The sequence below is a fragment of the Bombina bombina genome, chromosome 1, assembly GCF_027579735.1.
Source record: "Bombina bombina isolate aBomBom1 chromosome 1, aBomBom1.pri, whole genome shotgun sequence".
NCBI classification, from domain to species: Eukaryota; Metazoa; Chordata; class Amphibia; order Anura; family Bombinatoridae; genus Bombina; species Bombina bombina.
In genome coordinates this window covers 1,399,433,275-1,399,448,900 of record NC_069499.1, presented here as the reverse complement: position 1 = coordinate 1,399,448,900, position 15,626 = coordinate 1,399,433,275, and the positions used below count along the sequence as shown (strand labels likewise).

At 37.5% G+C, this 15,626-nt stretch overlaps 1 protein-coding gene across 1 annotated transcript in view; it reads right to left on the bottom strand.

Annotated features, from left to right (window-relative positions):
* PEA15 (proliferation and apoptosis adaptor protein 15) overlaps nucleotides 1–11,284 on the bottom strand; it is a 175,379-nt gene extending 164,095 nt beyond the window's left edge. The window contains exon 1 of the mRNA XM_053705067.1: nucleotides 11,045–11,284. The gene's annotated coding sequence lies outside the window, so the exon portion shown is untranslated. The remainder of the gene's footprint in view (nucleotides 1–11,044) is intronic.
* Nucleotides 11,285–15,626: the final 4,342 nt, after the last annotated feature.

Genomic DNA, 15,626 nt, shown 5'->3' with positions numbered 1-15,626 from the left:
CCAGGTTTCAAAAGGACCGCCGAACAAAGTCGGCGTCTGACGTCACTGTAAGGATCCGGCACCGGAGCGTCCCCCTGCAGGCCTAAGCCTCTTAGACCGCTGATGCTGATAGTATGACTGGAGCACAGGAGCACTAGTTGCGGTATCCCTACGCGTTTTGTCCGGATCCCGGCCAGACTTCTTCAAGGGTGATTAGTGGATAGTACAAATTGAATGAATTTGTACTATCCACTAATCACCCTTGAAGAAGTCCGGCCGGGATCCGGACGAAACGCGTAGGGATACCACAACTAGTGCTCCTGTGCTCCGGTCATACTATCAGCATCAGCGGTCTAAGAGGCTTAGGCCTGCAGGGGGACGCTCCGGTGCCGGATCCTTACAGTGACGTCAGACGCAGACTTTGTTCGGCGGTCCTTTTGAAACCTGGACATATCTGCCTGAGGATCCGGTCTTACACTGCAGCAGTTTATGAACTCGGTGCTCTAATCTACTTACTTGAATGTAAGTTTTTATGTTGATTATATTCATTTGTTGTTACAATAAATAACTCAAGGCTTCTTGCGCTTTTTGTACTTCTTTGCCCTAGTCGTACACATAGATATATATATAAATGTGCCCTAAACCTGCATACTGGCAGACTGTCTGCCAGTACCTAAGATGGTAATGTCCAGTAGGGGGTGGTAGGGTAGAAGAAAGCTTTTTGTGAGTGATCAGGTAGGGATCAGGTTCAGGAGGTGGGAGGTGTCAGATGGGAGGGTAATCTCTACACTGCAGCTAAAAATAACCTTACAAGCTACCTTTACTGAAGTTCAGAAGTGTGGTGCAAAGCTGCAATTAGCAGCCTTCTAGTTAGGCTGACCATGCTTCCTGTTTTGAAAGGGACAGTACCGTTATTTTATGTTTCTTCCCCCGTCCCGTCGTTTCTTTAAAAATATTCATTTTGTCCCGTTTTGAGGGTTATCAGACCATGCGGCCAGAGCAAGTGTAATTTTTTAGCACACACATCACTTATTAAAAACTTTTAAACTTCCCGGGGCGGGGAGGGCAGTTTTTTTTTTAAAATGCAGGGTTGGGTGGCCGTGTCCACATGATCCACAGCAACACTTCTATGCTGCCCGCACTCAAAATTAGGAAAGCAAGTGACAGCAGGTCAGTAGTCAGTCGTGAGCTGTCAGACTGAGCTAAGGAGAGAGACTGGTCACGAGAGGGAAGTTAGGACTACTAGCTAGTGCCTAGTAAGGACAGGAGTCGGACTAGATTTGTCATCATCTGATGTGATGATCATCTGCCTCTGCCATCATCCGAATTAGCGGCTTACCATCACCAGCGAGATAATTCTTGCCATCTTCTTGTGTTACAGTGTGAACATACAAACATAGTGATCAAGTAGATCAACTGTCTAGGTTTTTGTGCACGGCCAAGGTAAGACCAGTGTCTGTATCTGTCAATCAATTTAATTGTCATTAATTATGCTTATTATTATTATATTATTATGCTGCAGTGCTGGTTGTACAGATGTTATAAATAATGGTTATCATTATCAAGTAACTATTTCCACATTTTTTCAGTTCTTCCACCATGTAACAACGATTTTGGGCAACTCGGCTAAAAAAAATCTACAACTACTAATCCAGATCTTCAAACCAAACGCCTGTTCAGAGGCCCTACCCTTTAAAATCAGTTAATATGGGGGAATTTGCCTTGACAACATAGAGGATAATTTAAATTTTGGAAACATTGAGTTAAGGGCATGTGATTAAAAAATGTACACGTCACATTCCCAATTTAGATCATGAGAATATTGTGAAAACACTGTGGATTAGTACTTAGATGTTATAGCTCTACGTCTACCTAATAAATTTTGTATGAGTTCTTCTGTCACTGAAGGATCATTGTTGGCTCAATAGTTTATATTCATGTCATAAAAGTTAACTTTTCTTAAAATCTTACTTTTTTTCCTATTAATAAAGAATATTAACCCCGTCCCGTTTTTGACATCTCAATGTCCCGTTTTTGTCTCAAGGAAATATGGTCAGCCTACTTCTAGTTGCCAAAAACAATAGCAAAGCCATGCATGTCTGCTGTTTCTGAACCCAGAGAAACTTTTTCAACCATTAGTTTTATGACTGCATTAGTTGTGTGTAGTGACCAATCAGCAAGTGCTACCCAGGGTGCTGAACCCAAAATTTGCCAGCTCCTAAGCTTACATTCTTGCTTTTTCAAATAAAGATACAAAGATAATGAAGAAAAATTCATAATAGGAGTAAATTGGAAAGTTGCTTAAAATTACACAGTCTATCTGAATAATGAAAGAGCAAAATTGGGTTTTATATCCCTTTAAGGGGTCGAGATTTATCAAAGGCTTTGCCCGTTACAGCTACAGGTTCTCACAAGAGAACCTACAGTCCATATTTAAACAAGCAGTGGTCATCAGACTGAGATGGACAACTCCTGCCCGCGTTTGATTGGCTGTGCGTGGGCAGGGGGCAGGATTGCACGCAAACTCAAAATATCGCTTGCGTGCAATTCTGAATTCTGGCAGCGGAATTCAGTCCACCAGAGGTGTGCTGCGGCGGACTAGTAACCTTCTCCCTCTGGGTTAGTAGCTTTTAACTCCTGACTAGTAAACTATAGTGATATTTTTCCACCCTGTATGCTTGTGTATATATATATATATATATATATATATATTCTGATGAGATATTCTACAATAAAGTGAATGTAGGAGGTGGACACATTATTAAAAATATTATGTAATGATCTGTAAGGGGTGCAAGGGAAGAACTGATTATCTGTAAGAAGTGATGATCCCTGGGGGTGGGATATAACAGGTCATTTGCAAGTGTATTAGGAAATGCATGAAGAGGATGGGCAATCTTTATTTTGTAAGAAAATAACCACTGATTTGTAGTGAGAGATGAGCCATACAGACACACATGGTCCGACTTGTAACCTGTTGGTTATAATCTATGAGGGATAATCAGGGAAAGAGAAATCTTTAGCAATACTTTTATCTTATTACCTTTGGGGGTCTTTTTGAAAATTATGTGTGTATAATAGGGAGAATGTGCATTAGCAGCTAACACCCACTGCAGTCATTTGATAGATATAACCCACTGAGCCCTCTAACTTAAATTATACTTTTAGCTACAGAGAGTGAAGAATACCATTGTTATCTCTTGACATGCCATTTCAGTGAGCTTGCTTCAGAATGAATTGCTTTGCCAACGTAAGTTGGCATATTTAATCATTCCCTAGCCGGACATAAAAGAACATTTTTCTTTGGTAGATATTAGAAGAATTTATTTGCTTGATTCCGAGAATACAATTTTAAACAACTTTCAAATTTACTTCCCTTATCAATTTGTTTAATTATCTTGGTATTCTTAGTCAAATGAGCAGCTATGCCCTACTGGGAGCTAGCTGAACACATTAAGGCCCAGATTACAAGTGGAATGCTAATGATATTTCAGGGCCCAATATCAACATTAGTGGACAGCACTAAAATTAGAGTGCAAATGTTTGTATTTGTGTATATATATACATGTGTATAAATGTTTATACGTGTGTATTTATGTGTTTATATGTGTAAATATGTATGTGCACATATAAACATATAAATACACATGTATACATATATGTATTCATTTTTGACTTCCAAGTTTTTCCCAGTAAAAAATTGTTTTGTTAAGGTGCATAATAAAATCATAACAAAATTCTTCACCAAAAATCGTATTTTATAAAAAACGTAAAATTTGTATGTAATTTACACAGGAATAAATCACATTAAGAATGCGCAGTGTAAATCGTAATTTAAGTACACTGGGTGCGCAAAAAAAAAAACCACACAGAAAGAGTAACTGTTGCTTTTTCATAAAATGGGCTGAACATGGGCGTTCCAATGGCGTATATATTTCTCACAAAATAAAAGCTGGCAAACTTTTCTCAAAACACACAAAATACTTATAACCCTAATAGAAAAAATACATGTATATGAAAATATAGGGGACTGTAAGATGCTATACACAGAAAGCAACATAATGTAGTTTATATTGGCTGCAGGATTTACTTTTTAAAGTGCACCCCCTGCTCACTGCTAACTTCACTCTACGGAGAAGTGTCCCTTTCTAGCGAGCTCCATTACTTTCAATAGGAGACATCTCGCCAATTGCAGGGACTGTCCCTTTCTTACGATTTTACACCATTAGAAAAGATATCTGCACCTCACACCCCTCAAACCCAGCAATCCTACTTTCAGGGTGCCAGGAATCAGACTGAGACGAGAAGTGCAAAAATAAACACACCTTTATTAATAGCAAAAAATAATAAAAAGTCCACAAGTAAAATAACAATCCAGGAGTCAAAACCAGAGCTGGTAGTCAGACAAGCCGAGTCAGGAGCCAAAGCGAATAGTCAGAAGAGCCGGAATCAGGAACAAGGAAAACAGCAGAGTCAGGAACAAGCCAGGGATCAGGAACCAGGAACCAGGAAGGACGTCAGGCAGCCAGGTAATACACAGGAACTCTCACAAACAGGTCTGAGACAACGCAAAGGCAACGCATACTGAACAGAGGCCCTTTAAATAATAAGTGATGACATCACAATTCTGAGACTGCATCCTGTCTCACATGGATGATGCACACCAGTCTGGCCATTAAAGGAAGTGCAGGAAATGAGCAGCATCCCCCACAATGCACCATAGTCAGGAAGTGAGGTGAGTAAAATGGCTGCCAGCAGCACATGGCAAACACAACAGGGAAAAAAACCCTGACACCTACCCATCCCTTCTATTAACAAAACTCTATGCTACTTTCCTCCTGTAACAGAGGAAGAAGTCTCTGTACTCCTATCCTTGGCTCATCTCACAACCTGCCCACTTGACCCTATTCCTTCACAACTTCTCCCCTCTCTCTGCTTCACTAACCCCAACCCTAACTCATCTCTTTAACCAATCTCTCACAGCTGGCACATTTCCTGATACATTCAAGCATGCTTCAATCATACCAATCCTAAAAAAGCCCTCGCTTGACCCCTCCACACCTTTTAACTATCGACTGGTCTCCTTACTTCCCTTTGTTTAAAAATTATTGCAAAGACTGGTCTATAATCGGCTAACTCAATTTCTCACAACTAACTCCTTACTTGATCCACTACAATCTGGTTTCCGCCCTAAACACACAACAGAAACTGCTCTTGCTAAAGTAACAAATGACCTGTTATCAGCTAAAGCAAAAGGCCATGACTACTTACTAATTCTTCTTGACCTATCCGCTGCTTTTGACACAGTCACCATCCTCTCTTCCTAAAAATACTACATTCATTTGGCATCCGAGACACAGCCTTCTGCTGGTTTTCCTCATATCTCTCAATACGCTCGTTTTCAGTTTCCTTTAACAACATATCTTGTGATCCTATGCTTCTCTCAGTTGGAGTACCGCAAGGCTCTGTCTTGGGCCCCTTGCTTTTCTCTTTCTATACATCCTCCCTTGGAAAACTTATAGCCTCCTTTGGATTCCAGTACCACTTATATGCTGATAATACCCAAATCTATCTTTCCTCTCCTGTTATCTCCCCCTCTTTACTCAACCTGATTTCCAACTGCCTCTCTGCAATTTCCTCTTGGATGTCTTCAAACTACCCCCAACTCAATCTGTCCAAAACTGAGCTGCTTCTTATTCCCCCCTCTTTGAGACATCCAACACCTGACATTTCTCTGATGGTTGGAGATTCTAATTCTCAATACCTCACCCCAGGTCCGCTGTCTTGGGGTCACACTAGACTCAGAACTCACATTCAACCCACATATACAAGCGCCAAATCCTGCCGTTCACACCTACGCAACATTTTTAGAATTCGTCCCTTCCTTACTCAAAAAACTTCTGATTATTGCAATCTACTCCTAAATGGCCTTCCAAAACACCACCTCTCCCTCCTCTAATCTATTATGAATGCTTCTGCTAGAATCATCCACCTAAGTCGCCGATCTACATCAGCTTCTCCACTCTGCCAGTCTCTACACTGGCTCCCCATACACTCCAGAATACAATTTAAAGTACCAACCCTAACTTACAAAGCACTCAAAAGTCTAACTCCCAACTATATTTCCTCTCTCATAGTTAAATATTCCCCATCTTGTCCTCTTCGATCAATCTCTGACCTACGTCTCTCCATTTCTGTTATCTCTACGTCCCACTCCCGCCTCCAAGACTTTGCACGTGCTTCTCCTGTCCTCTGGAACTCTCAACCCCGCTCCATAAGACTCCAAACTTGTATAGCTTTAGACGCTAATTGAAAACTCACCTATTCAGAGAAGCTTACCATCTCTCCTCCATCCCTCATACGAACCAAACTAATACATGAACTGCCTCACTCACTGCTGCAACTACAACCGATGTGACAAGCGACTCCAACCTTATGACTCTGCACCCTAGACGTGCAGACTATGAGCTCTCCGGAGCAGGGCCCTCTTCCTCCTGTACTAGATTTTTTTAGTTTTGTTATGTTTTGTATTTTATCACAAATCCTTGTCATTGTATACCCCTATCATTGTACCCAGCGCTACGGAATATGGCGGCGCTATACAAATATAATAATAAAAACCCTTTGCAGGAGATTAACAAATTGTAAAATAAATTAATTTGTTTTAAATAAAATTCTCTACTAAAATACATTTTATTTTTATACTACAATGTCCCTTTAACAGAGCTCCAAAATCATGATGTTGTTTACTTAAACTATCTTCTGCCCACATCTGTCATGAAAATACATAGATTTAAAGCACTTTTTTTAGCAATGGTAAATGCATTTGAACCCAGTAAAGCTGTGCTCAGAAAATCACTCCTCTCTCAGCGGAAGCAGATGTTTTTAGACTAGCAGACCAAAGCTTAGATAACACACATCTGGTGCCTCGCTCAGTGACACACTTTTGTCTCTCAGGTTCTTGCTAAAAGATGTTGTTTTATTAAGATTTAATACTCAAATTTTCTACCAGAATTTAGCCAGAGGTTTATATTTAATTTATAAATGATTGTGTATCTCTCAGTTTCTTGTTACTGTGATTGGAGGGCTGTAAAATAATGTGTAAAGGATATTTGTAAGTGCTGCACTAACTGAAGGGATAATATATTAACATATATGCATTTGTAGGATTTACCATTATGTCATCTCTTCTGTTTTAATACTTGGTTTCAAGGTTTGGTAATCTGTAAGGTTAGGAGCTGTTGTTATTGTATTAATATATCCTAGATGATAACTGCTACATACAGACTATGAACTTGTCCTTTTGGGCAGCAGATCAATAGTTGACACCTTTCTTGGAAAACAATACTGGCCAAGCTAATCAGGGTAAATTAGAATAAAAAGTTATGCAGCATAAGTCAGAAATGAAAGCCAATTACTGTTTATTTCAAATTAAATTCTCATAACATGGTCTTTATAGCTATATTTAATTTTTATTAAGTTCATTGATATGAACCTTAAAGGGACATGAAACCCAAAACTTTTCTTTCATTATTCTTTACAGTATACTTCTATTATCAATTTTGCTTCATTCACTTGGTATCCTTCATTGAAGAAGCGGCAATGCACTACTAGGAGCTAGCTGAACACACTGGTAATCCAATAACAAGAGGCATATTTGGGCAACAACAAATGAGCAGCCAGCTTCTGAGCCTATCTAGGTATACTTTTCAACAAAGGATACCAAGACAAAGAAGCAAATTAGATAATAGATGTAAACTTAAAAATGGTTTAAAATTGTATGCTGTATCAGAATCATGAAAAATATCAGCCACATTACTAAAGTACTGGCAAGGAGTCAACCCTATGATGATTTAACTATAGACAAATTGACTGTCATGGGACAATGTTGTACAATACAACTAGACTGAAGTCTCACATCATATAACTAAACTGAATGTGCATGACATTATTCAACTATATTATTGTATCCTTGATTGATAATTCCACATATGTATTTAATATAATTTACTGAATGGACCATCATTCTTTAAAACCACAAAAGTAGACATTTGAGACCAAGTGTTACTTTAACATTAGATTTTAACGTCTTTTTGGGCAGGAACTACTATTATACATCTTAATTGTAACTCATTAAGTGCAGTTTCCTATAACATGAATAGACTGCAATGATAAAATAATAATTAATATAATAATTTTAATATTATTTAACTGTCAATCTCTCCTAGTAATACCACTAAGCAGTTAGCCTGTGGGTTTAATTTATCACAAGAACATCTGAGCACTAAGGTTTTAACTGGTATCTTTGATGCGCAGTAAACCAATTGAGTCATCTTAAAGGGACAGTAAAGTCAAAATTAAACTTTTTATGATTCAGATAGAGCAACTTTCCAATTTACTTGTTATCAAATTTGTTTCATTCTATTGGTATCTTTTATTGAAGAGTAAAACTAGGTACACTCACAAAAGCTCAGGAGTGTGCATGCGTCTTTAGTACTCTATGGCAGCAGTGTTTTGCAACATTATTTGTATCTTTGTTATACAATGTTGCAAAACATTTTACTCTTCAATAAAAGATACCAAAAAGAACAAAGAACATTTGATAACAGAAGTAAATTGGAAAGATGTGGCACTCACTGGTCTTTTTAAATGCAATATTTTAATGTTTATTTCGGGGTGATGACCCTGAAACGTCACAGTATTGTGATGAAATATGACCAGTGAGTGCCGCTCCCCTCTCCGGTACAACGGTTTGTAGGGTCTGGAGGATTATTGGAGTTTGTTTTCTTAGGTTGGACACCCAGACAAGATGTCTCTTTTACTGTGAGTGCTGAGTTACCATATATGCCACTGTAAGTTATCTCACTTTTATGACTCAACCAAAATAAAACACTGTTGTGAGCTGGGACTGCTCTCCATTGAATTGCTGTGTTCTAAACAGATTTAGAGACATCATGATGCCAATAGTGTGTTCTCATAATCATGTATATGAAAGAGCAGCAGTTAACTAACCATGAGTCATTTTTCATGAAAAGAGTTATGTAAAAGCTGTTTAAATTTAAAGTGAAAGTAAATACAAGTGAGTCCTGAGACTCTATTGATTATTGGCTGATAGGAACAATTTCTTTTTTGTTTTTTTTTCAACACTGGAGCATTAATTTCAAAATAAAATGAACTATAGTAATACATTCTGAACCATTATTTATCGGATAGAACAGATAAACTACTTTAATATCATGACCCTTTAAGAAATTTTCTGACATTTTATTACTACAGATTTTAAGATATTTTATTCTATTAGATAAAAAGCACTTTAGCACAAGTTGTCATTTCTAATACTAGATTTCATATCCAAGTTGCAAATATTTTAGAGGCAGATCCCCAGCTGACTGCACAATCCATTCAGCAGGGACTTCAGTAATACTACTAGTTTGTAAGCTTCCTGTGTTACTATGTAATCTTTTCTTTTTTCAGCATATCAATACATTTATACTCTGCATTTAATTATATGTATCCCCACTTCATTATACTGTGAATAAATGTGATATTTGCTTCTATATTGTGATCTGAATAGGCCAGCATCATAAGTAACACTCATGAAGTAAAATGACTCTCATCTCATATGTACAGCAATACGATTCTGCATTGCTCCTTCATACTTTCTTCCCATCACACACCCAAACCTCCTATTTTCTCACTTTATTTGAATTCACAGCTGACTATGCAAAATACTCCGAACCAGTCAAAAAGACTGCAGAGATTATACTAAACTGGGTTTGCAGACAGAGAAAGGGCGGATACGTCTTCTAAGTTGACTGGAGATCCAAATGTACTTTTATGAAACTTCACTTTTTGGCAATGTTTGCTTAAAATCATGGTCACTATCTATCTATCTATCTATCTATCTATCTATCTATCTATCATCTATCTATCTTGTATCTATCTATCTATCTATCTATCTATCTATCTATCTTTCTATCTATCATCTATCTATCTATTTATCTATCTATATATCTATAATCTATCTATCTATCATCTATCTATCTATCTATCTATCTATCTATCTAGCTATCAATCTATCATCTAGCTATTATCTATCTATCTATCTATCTATCTATCTATCTAGCTATCATCTATCTATCTATCTATCTATCTATCTATCTATCTATCTATCTATCTAGCTATCAATCTATCATCTATCTATTATCTATCTATCATCTATCTATCTATCTATCTATCTATCTATCTATCTATCTATCTATCTATCTATATATCATCTATCTATCTTGTATCTATCTATCAATCTATCATCTATCAATCTATCTATCTATCTATCTATCTATCTATCTATCTATCTATCTATCTATCTATCTATCTATCTACCATCTATCTATTATCTATCTATCTATCTATCTATCTATCTATCTATCTATCTCTATCTATCTATCTATCTATCTATCTATATATCTATCAATCTATCATCTATATATTATATCTATCTATCTATCTATCTATCTATCTATTCATCTATTATCTATCTATCTATCCATCTATCTATCTATCTATCTATCTATCTATCTATCTATCTATCTATCTATCTATTTGTCTGTCTCTTACATTTGTATAGTAATATAGCAAGTCATCCAGGTTTATTCTCCCAGATCTCTTTTACTATATCGTTCATTAATGAGAAGGCAAAACTGACAACTCTTTCAGAATGTGGTTAGAACTGTCCTCGGGTAAAGTTGGCTAACTGCATCCAAATGCAAAAAGAGGCATCTTTGTCACTAAAGTTGGATCAGGTACCATTGGTTGAAACATAAATGTGCACAGCAGCAAGAGTTGTATGACTTAGCCTGCTTCTCAAACACTTTAATAAGAACAAAAAAGATTTCAAACATCTTCCATTTGATGAAAGCTCCTATCAATGCTTTCCGCTCCCCTTCACTAGAAGGCAATATCTGCTACCACTCCCTACACATCATTTTATGCCTTCACTTTCTGATTCCTCTGCCTGACCCACCCAACAGTCCACATGAAAACTGTAAAACCCCATCACTCTTACCGTATCTTCTTTGCCAGTTAAATTAAGTGGATTTGGAGTGTGTTAATTAGTTGCCCACTTGTCCAACCTTCCACCTGATGCCCACCTCCTGGCTGTGGCACTCAGTAGTATTCGTACGTGGATGCTTTTAGTGTTTCTGTGTTTTAAATCGATCTCAGTGTTGTGTGACTCAGCTGATGCCCAGTTCCTGCTGCTGTGCTTGCTGCTTCTGTCTGAAAAAATTCCCTTCCCCTACAGACAGAACTGATTTCAATGAGGTTCTCACTCCACCCTTTCTACTGAGTGATGTCAGACTGTGCATGTGTGTGTGTGAGTGTGTTTCAGATGCTATTGTATTAACCACCAAGCATCCAGTATGTGAGCCAGCAGCCACAGAGGAAGCAAGTCATTTAGACTGGTGGTTTTTTAGCTATTTGCATGTAAATAAACAAAATACACTCAGCTATGACTTTCACTGCAGTAAGTGCTGTATAAGTGGCAAGACTCTATAGTAGAGCTATTATTTACTTATGAGATTTTTTAATCTTTAACCTATAATAACAGCACAGAGATCTTCTCATAAAAAGTACACAACACATTGGTTTGCTTGATGCTGAACGTGTATCCCTTTTACTGTCAATTCTGGGCTCTGTATCAGTTCAGTATGCAAATACCATACACACCCACATACGTTTGAACATTACACAGAGCAGCGTGACAATATTTTTGACAAAAAGGCTTGAAATTATTATGATGTACTGATTGCTTAGCAGCAATATGATAGAAATGTTGCTCACAGGCTTACACTAAGCACCAATATATCTGTATATAACAATATTTTGTTTGTATATTAATCCTGTAATATATGGGACTTTAGTTCCTTTAAGGTGCCATAAAAGTCAAATTTCATATGCACAGTAGTTTTTCTTTTTGTAATTTCAATTGATTTGTAATTATGATTTTGCAAGAGTTATCCCAAAATTTGTGCCCAAAATTGTAAATGTGTCTGGAAATTGCCCCAAGCATTATCATCCCTGTAATGCAAATCATCTAATAGTAGCATGACCTACTGACGTATGGCCACCAGGACATATTTACAGAGCTGTGAAGTTTGACACACTATTTGGTGCCTCTTCTCCATATCCCACTATAAGTATATAAATGAAAAAAAAAAGTCTAGTTATGCAAATCTCTTCCTGGGTGATCCAACAAAGAAATATGAAACAAATTCACATTTACCACAACTAACACATTTATCAATCCATCAACTAAGGGGTTTACAGATTGATAAATGTGTTAGTTATGGTAAATGTTCATATTTTGTTTAATTGATTAATTATATACAAGCGGACCATCATTCAAAGTTACCAAACTGTCATCTCAATTAAAAATGATTGCAAATTCATTAACACACTTCAGGGATAACACCCGCCACTTAAAACAGTTATGTTGAAAAAGTACAGGTATGTTGGAGTACAGCAACCTTTCCATGTAGCTGGGACAAATGGATGGGTGAGATCAATCCATACTATTTATGCATTACATGCCATTGACTGTCCTGGGGTCGTATATTTATGATACAAGTGCTGTAATTTGTTTATACATTGAGACCAGCAGCGTATTTCACCACATTGTGTGACATACCTTTTTTCAACATAACTGTTATAAGCGGTGGGTATTATCCCTGAAGTGCCACGCTAAGGTACATCTTGGATTGTAAACTGCTTACATTACAGCGGGATTGGACATATTACTGACTTTATCACTGTGATGGAATAAAAGTGTCTAATACTAATGGGACTAATTATCATCTCTATCGGTCCTGATGCAGTGACACATCCCATTTAGGCGTTCTTTGAATATATTTCTTTATGTTATACATTTTTACCGACAGGTACTGGCGCTAGGATTTTAACTAGACTGGGGACCCCCAGTCTGTGGTTTTTAGGACTAATTTAGAGTATAGTTAACCTGTATCTATTTTTTTTTTTTGCTTTGATATTTTGTACTAAATAAAATTGGCTTTTAACTTTTTGTAAATTGATCGCAGGGATTTACTTAAGTTTAACAATTGTTTTTATTTTGGACTTACTAGAGGCTTTTATGGTCCCAAGCTTTCCTTTCCATTTATATATTATTGAATCTTTTTTGATGATTTAGATCACATATTTTGAATTGCGACTTTTTAATTAATTCTTCTTCTTTATCCAGATTTGGTTGTTTATCACTTCTGTATTATTGTTGTGTCTTGCATGTAATGGCATTCTTAAATCAAACACAAGATACTCCTAAGCTGTTTGCTTAATTAGATGCATCTAGGATTGCCACATTATGCTTAAGGGGGCAGGGACTTTTTGAAGCAGAAGCAGGTGGAGGAGGAACCCCTTTCATTAGAAAAATTACATAGGAAAAAAACGAGTCTGGAATTACATGTTATCACCTTGGATGAGTACCATAGGCTGAAATACATTCCTAGGGGACTTAGATGCAATCTTCACTCCACTCTGTTCAAATTATGAATTCTGCGATAAGTGGAAAGGTATTTCCAATAAATATTCAAGTGACTTATTTGTACTTACTATAGAATATATACAGAAAGAGATTCCCAAAATTAGCAAACAGAAATTGATAGAATAGAAAATCTATTAAAGGCTGTTAAATTGGGGGCTTACTTTCAAACACTGAAGGGTAAAAAAGTGGAATGAATTGATAATTTTTGAAAGAGGTGGAAAATAAGAATGATAAACATTTTCAGAGTGATTTAACAGATTATTTAAGCAACAAAATCCAATCTTTATACCATGTAGGAGAGCAGGGCCGGATTGGGAAATCAGACCGGCCCTGGAAATTAGTATAGACCGGCCCAGCCACGCCCCCTCCAGCCCAGTCATGCCCCCTCCAGCCCAGCCACACCCCCTCCAGCCCAGCCATATTCACTATTCACAAAATTAAAATCATTAATACATTTTCAGTAGAGTTCTTGCAAGCCATTTTTTTAATAGAATGAACCTATGGGAAGCCTTCCAGCTGGTGTAATTGTTACTTGCATACCACAAGCAGTTAGTAAAGAAGTGTTACTCTGTGGTAAAAAGTTCCCATCACATAGTTGCCCATTATGTATTTGATTAGGGAAGTAGTAATATATTGGTTGGCAGAAGAAGTGATAAATATTACCATCATGTATTTGATAGGGGAGTATAGTATTATAAGCAAAAATTAAATAACAAGTGTTGAAGTAAAATTTAACTCCCTATAACAGTTGGCATTGCAATGAGGTCAGGACAATCACACAAACTAGTCACTACTAGCCGTCGTAGCAACTCGCATGTTGAAGTAACATTTACCTCCAGTTCCAAAAATTATGAGGTCAGTCAGGACAGCCGGCCCACACTTACTAGCCGTCATCGGTCCACTTCACTCTCTTCACTAGCCACCCTTGTCAGAGCCCTCAGTCTGCCCCCGGCAGCACCGGGCCCTGCTACATAGGTCCGCCCCGCCCCCAGACTTCTTTCCTAATGCCATTGCCTAGCTATTGGAGTGGAGGCGGAGCGGTGGCCATGGCTGCATCTGAGCTGCTTGAGCCTGAGTCTATGTGACTGTGGCAGGCCAATCCGGCCCTGTGCAGCTGCCGGCCCACCGGGATTTTTACCGGTATCCCGGCGGCCCAATCCGGCCCTGTAGGAGAGAAAGAAGACAGGCCCATAGATGGACATATAGTTCAGGGGATTCCTCCTCCTCAGATAATGAAAACAGAAATAGTTCCCTTTTAGTGGTTGCACCCAGAGGACAGAGGGCTACCCAAGGAAGAGGACACATAGAGTGGGGAGGAGTAATAAGAAATTGCATGCAAAAAAACAGATACAGCAAAAAGTAACATCTACAGAGAATCTTGTTAATTTTTCTTTAGTAGAGTTAGACAACATCTCTATTGCTGTGCTACAAAATGGTTTGTCCTTCATCCCAACCATTAACCTTTTTCAGATAGAGAGTGACTTACAACGGTTCTTTAGTAAATTGAGATGTAAAGCCATTTTTTTCTAAAAATACATCGAAGATTTTGAAAGAATGAAACAAAGAAATTTCAATATGAGTAAATTGAACCTTACTGCCAAAGAAATTATGAGACTTGATGCCCTGACTTATCACCTTGATATAATAATCAAACCCAACTATGAGGGCAGGGCTTTAGTGGTTATGGATAAGGGTAAAAACATTAGGGAAGCATAAAGTCACTCGAACGTAACTGATGATTATAAGAAACTAACTTTTAATCCCACTGAGAAATTTAATTCACAGATAAAAAAGATAGTGGCAGATGCAATAGATGGATGTGTCATCACCACCAAACAGACCGAATTTTTGACAGTCAGTTTAAATATTCCACCAAATAGATTTTTGGTCAGCATGGATATAAAGAATTTATATATCTCAATAACATGTGGAAGGCATTAGATTCCACATGTTATTGATGTTTATTGTGGACCTTTTGGAGATAGTATTGATGAAAAACTTTTTCTTGTTTGAGAATTCCTTTTATCTTCAGGCAAAATATGCCAATTTGTTTTTTGACATGTTTAAAAAGCAATTTTTCTATAATCACCCC